Raw genomic sequence first — 6,217 nt, 5'->3', positions numbered from 1 at the left:
CTGGTATCTTCCCAGAAGAATTAAAAGCATCATACTAAAGTGATGTATATACACCTTTGTTTATAATGCATAGTTTGTGATAGCTAAATCTTGAAAACAGCCCAAGTGCCAATTCATAGATGAATGGATAAAGAAGATACAGTTTTTAGTACAGTGGAGTACTATTTTGTCTCAAGGATAAACTTGAGAATCTCTAGGTAAAAGGATTCACCTTGAGACCATACTTTTAAGTGAAATATGTGATTATTTAAATATGTGTCAAACACACAAGTTTAAATACTGCATTGTTTCTCTGGTGTGAGAAACAAAAAGTGTAAATAAGACCAAAATGTATAACTGATACTACAATTAGAAGAAAATGTTCTAATAATCAAGGGATGGCAGAGGAGGAAGGAAAGGAAAGGAAATCTATTTCTTTTACTATGAATAACTACTACAAAGACAACAATATGCAATATCTCATTGCTACTTCTTTCTCAATAAAATTAATAATAAAAAACTTACATATAGAAAAAGAGAAAAGGAAAAATGTCAGTAAACCTTTTGTAAGTAAGGAAAGAAAAGGATGATTGAAGAGATGGGAGAGAAATGGGGAAAAAGAAGAATCAAGATATATTATTCTACTGAGCTATCTTCCTGGCTCAGCAAATCAAGATATATTATGACAGCCCCAAATTCCCCATGATGAATGTGATCATTATATAGAACTCAAGTGTGCCAATAAAATTTATTGAAAATACTACAAAAAATAAAAATTGCATGAAATATTATTGAAAGAAAATGAAGACATTGATACAGGTTTGATATGAATAGGTTTGGGATCTGGGTCTCCTTGATTATTGGGTTTCTTCAGTGATAATATAGATGCAGTATAGTAGAGTATTTACATTGTGTGAAAATTCATTAAGAATTTTACAAATATTATTAGAGAATAGTTTTTATTACAGAATTTCTCTTTTTATTTTATTAATTTTATTGAGAAACAAATAGCAATGAGACAGTTTCGATACTTAATACATTGCATAATGTTATTCATGGTCCAAGATGCAGACATGGTATCCTGCCCAAATGCAATTAGTACAAATCTTTCTTCTCATTGATTTAAGAGAAAGTATCTGTATATCTATTTGAACTAATTTATATGTACAGATACAAAATGGACCTTCATTTTTATCCCTTTTTTTTTGTTTAGTTTTGTCAGAGATGGGTATTCCCTTGCCATTTAAATATAGTAAGTGTGTGAATTCAGCTAAATAATCCAACATAATCCAGTAGTCCATAATAGTAGTGAGTTATCTGTAGGACTGGCAATGTCAGAAGTTGTTGACTTGAGCCTTTTACAGCTCAGCATATTAATATGGATTTACTTTCTATACCTCATTTTTATACTGTTCTGCTGGATGGTTAAGAAAACCATAAAGCAAGACCTATATAACAAGAAATATAACTTTTGTATCTGACAAGGTCAGTCAAATCCCCTCAGGATTTAGCCTGAAACTGTGTACCGCAGTTTGTAGATCCTTTGTCTGTGTCAGCCATGTAGATGAGTCACGGCTATTGCTTGACCAATTTTGTCTCTTTGAAAGCCTGAGGAATGTTTTCTTTCCATGTGACTCTCTTTAGGCACACTCTACATCATCTATCACTTTCCTCTGTGCCCTATAATCCCCATGATCAGAAAATTTAGGACATCACTCAGTTACAGGATGTTACAGTACAGGTCCTCCTACATCTTCAGTCCTGACTAACCTTGAAAGGCTACGGCCAAAATGTTGGCTGTCCATGCAGCCTTTCTTTTTCTCAAATTCTTGGTCTGCAAGCTTAAGTCATTAACCCTCCAGAAGAGAAGCTTAATGATATTATTACCGTATAACATAGGCAGTTGAGGTTAACCTCATTATCTCTCTGAATATCAAACCTCTTAGACATAACATGGTACAGGTATTTTCCATCAAGTAGTGATATGTTAAAATTTAAATCCCTACAGAATGTGAAGAAAAAATAAAAATAAAAACAAAAAATATTACTTACAAAATAGCAATAAACAATTACATATTTTTACACTAAAATTTAGAAATCTAACCATATACAGCATTGTAACAGAACAGTCCTATGACATTTTTTTCTTGTCTCTTGTTTTCATTTATTACCCTCTTTTTTTAAACAAACATTCACTTGAGAGATAGTGTAGCAGTAATTGGTATGACATGACAATCAGTATGTATTTAAAAGACCAGCATGACAGGCAATTCAAGCATGACCCTAGTATTATACATTACTATCTTCATTTCAGTTGTTTAGTTCACAGGAATCAGCATATATAGTTAGCCAGGGAAAGAATTCTGCCAATTAACTGCTAGTTGCAAAAACCTGATGGAGATTTTCAGGACCATTGCCTTAACCATCTTTTGTACAGTAATGTTTCACTTTGTCCCTGTCATGTTTCCTAGCTTTTCTTCTTGCCCTGTCCTCATTCTTTAATCCCTAAGTCCTCACTTTGCTTTTAATTGTGTTATACCTTTCTCTTTTTATTTCTTTTGAGTTCTTACACTAGGGAGAAATACGATATTTATATGTGTGGATCTGGTTTATTTTACTTAGGAGTAAATCTTGAGTACATCTTGTAGTGGCATCAACTTAAATATAAAGACTTCGAGTTTATCATTCCTCATCACTGAGTAATACTCCATTGTATTAATATACCACATCTTTTTCATCCATTCCTCAGGTGATGGGCACCTTGGTTGTTTCCAAGATTTGGTTATCACAAATTGTGCTGCTATAAACATAGGAACACATATATCACTATGATATGACGTCTTTAGTTCATCTGGGAAAATTCCTAGTAGGGGGATAGCTGCTTTGAATGGGATTTCCAGTCCTAGTTTAATGAATCTTTACACTGATTTCCATAATGGTTGCACCAGTCTACACTCCCACCAGTAGTGGAGAAGGGTTCCTTTTTCCCCACAGCCTCTCCAACATTTGTTATTGGTTGATTTCTTTATGATAGTCATTCTTTCTGGGGTGAGATGGTATCTCAGTGGTTTTTTTTTTTTTGTTGTTGTTGTTGTTGGTTTTTTTTGCATTTCATGGAAAAAATGTGGAACATTTTTTCATATATTTATTTGTTTCTATAATTTCATCCTCTGAGAAGTGTGTGTTCATCTCAGATGCACTTTTCTGGATAGGGTCTTTACATTTTCAGGCCCTAACAGTTTTTCTTTTTTTATAAATTCTAGAGAGCAGATCTTTGTCTGAGTGCTTTTTAGTTAAGATTTTTTTCCCCCCAATTTGAGGGTTGTCTTTTCACTTTGTTGGTTATTATTACTATTTTTGAAATGCAAAAACTTCTCAATAAGAGAAAGTCCCAGTTGTTAATTCTTTCAACTCTTACCCGTGTGATTTGATTTTTGCTCATGAAGTCTTTGCCTAATCCTATGTCTTCAAGAGTTCTTCCTAGTTTCACTTCCAGGAGATTTAGTGTTTCTGTTTTAATGTTGAGATCTTTAATCTATTCTGACTTTAGCTTGGTGCATGGTGATACACATGGGTCAACTTTTAGTTTTTGGCATGTTGAGAGCCAGTTTCTCCAGCGTTTGTTAAAGGGCCTATCTTTTTTCCTGTAAGCATGTTTGACCCTTTATCAAAGATAAGGTTCCTGAGTATGCTTGTAGATGATTCTGCATCTTCTAGTATATTCCCTTTCTCCTCCAGTCTGTTTCATTGCCAGTACCATGCTGATTTTATCACAGTAGCTTTGTAGTATAGTTTCAAGTCAGGAATTGTAATGCCTCCTGCCTTGTCTTTGTTGGCCAGGATTGCTTTGGCTAATCTAGGTCTTTTCTGGTTACAAATAAATTTTATGAATGATTTCTGTAGGTCTGAGAGGTATGTTGGTGGTACTTTGATAGGAATTGCATTAAATGTGTACAGCAATTTTGGGACTATGGCCATTTTCACAATGTTGATTCTTCCTATTTAGGAGCAGGGAATATCTTTCCATTTTCTGAAATCCTCTACAATCTCTGTTTTCAGAGTACTGTAAGTTTCCTTGGAAAGATCTTTGACTTCTTTAGTAAGATGAATTCCAAGGTTTTTCATTTTCCACGGTGCTATTGTAAAAGTTACTGTTTCTTTAAATTCTCTATCAGTGTGTTGGTTATCTGTGTAGAGGAATGCTATTGACTTTTGAGTATTGACTTTGTATCCTGCTATCCTACTGAATTTCTGTATTAATTCTAGTAACTTTTTAGTGGAGTTTTTTGATCTTTCAAGTAAAGTATCATGTCATCTGCAAATAATGATAATTTAACTTCTTTATCTATTCTTATTCCTTTTATTTTTCTCTTGTCTAATGGCTCTAACTATTGATTCTAGTACTATATTGAATAGGAGGGGTGATAGAGGACATCCTTGTTTTGTACCAGTTCTGAGAGTAAAAGATTTCAGTTTTCCCTTTTTAGAGTTATGTTAGCCATTGAGTTGTCATAGAAGGCTTTTATCATATTTAAGTAGAGGCCATCTATTTCAATGTTCTGTAGGAGTTTGAAAATGAATGAGTGTTGAACTTTGTCAAAAGCCTTTTCTGCATCAATTCAGGTGATAATGTGGTTTTTGGATTTGGCTCTATTGATATAGTAATTGCATTTATAGATTTACATATAATGAATGAATCCTTCCGGGTGATGATGTATAGTCTCATGATGTTTTGCTGTATTCAAGTTTCTAGGATTTTATTGAGGTTTTGTGTATGTATGTACATGAGGGAGATAGGCCTGTAGTTTGCTTTTTCAGTTGTGTCTTTCCCTAGTTTTGTTATCAGGATGATACCTCCAGTAAGAATTTTGGGAGGATGGCTTCATTTTCAATTTCGTTGAAGAGTTTGAGAAGTATAGCGATTATATCTTCTGTAAATTTTTTTTGTAAAATTTAGCTGTGAACCCATCAGGACCTGGACTTTTCGTCGTCCATAGTTTTCTGATTTGTTCATATTTCATTGGCTGTTATTGGGTTATTGAGAGTTGTTATATCTTCTTGATTCCTTTTTGGTAATTTGTACCTTTCTGGGAATCTGTTCATTTCTCCTGTGTCTTGTATGCTGTGAAAGTAAAGATCCTCAATGTAGTTATTTATAATCTTCTTAATTTCCACTGGGTCTGTGACAAGTATACATTTTTCAGTCCTTATTCCTTGTATTTTATTTTTTCTTTCCTCTTTTTGATGAGGTGATGTAGGGGCTCTTCAATTTTATTTAGTGCAAAGAATCAGCTTTTTGATTTGTTAATTGTTTGAACTGTTTTCTTAGTCTCGAATGAATTAATTTCTGCTTTAATCCTTATGATTTCTTCATATCTTTTGATTTGGGTTTGGTTTGCTCTTCATTTTCTAAATGTTCTGGGTGCAGGATTGTGACTTTTATTTGTTGCCATTCAGTTTTCCTAATGTGTGGTTCCCGGCTATAAATTTCCTTCTGAGAACTGCTTTTGTCGCATCCGATAAATTCTGGTTGAATTCTTATTGAACTGTAGATATTGTTCAGTTTCTTTTTTAATTTCATCTGTGACCCTTTTTTTTTTTTTTTTTTTTTCGGAACCAGAGATTGAACTCAGGCCCTTGCGCTTGCCAGGGAAGCGCTTATTCCACTGAGCCATCTCCCCGGCCCCTCTGTGATCCATTGGTTCCTGAGGAGGGTGTTGTGTAATTTCCATGTGCTTATGGGTTTTTTAATGTTTTGTTTTGTCATTTATTTCCAGTTTCATTGAACTTATGCTATATAATATGCATGGGATAATTTTTGTTTTCATAAATATACTTAAGCATGACCTATGGACTAGTATGTGGTCTATTTTAGAGAATGACCCATGTGCAGCTTAAAATATGTGTATTCAACTGTGGTCTGTTGGAACACTATGTGTGTGTCCACTAAGTCCATTTGTTCCTATCTCTTGTTCAGTTCTGCTACTTCTTTGCTATTTTTTTTTTTTTGTCTGTTTGACCTATCTTTTTGGTAAAGGGGTTGTTAAGGTCTCCTGTTGAGATTGTGGTATTGGATAGTAGATTTTTCATGTCCATTAAGACTTGCCTTATATAGTTGGATGCTCTCATGTTTGGTGTGTAAATATTTATGAGTTTTTCATCTTCCTCTTGAATTTTTCCCATAATCAGTAAGTCGTGGCCTTCTTTATTTTATTTGCTCATTCTTCATTTGAAGTTG

Source organism: Octodon degus, unplaced genomic scaffold (assembly GCF_000260255.1).
Source record: "Octodon degus isolate 3935 unplaced genomic scaffold, OctDeg1.0 scaffold00441, whole genome shotgun sequence".
NCBI classification, from domain to species: Eukaryota; Metazoa; Chordata; class Mammalia; order Rodentia; family Octodontidae; genus Octodon; species Octodon degus.
This window is presented reverse-complemented; position numbering follows the sequence as displayed.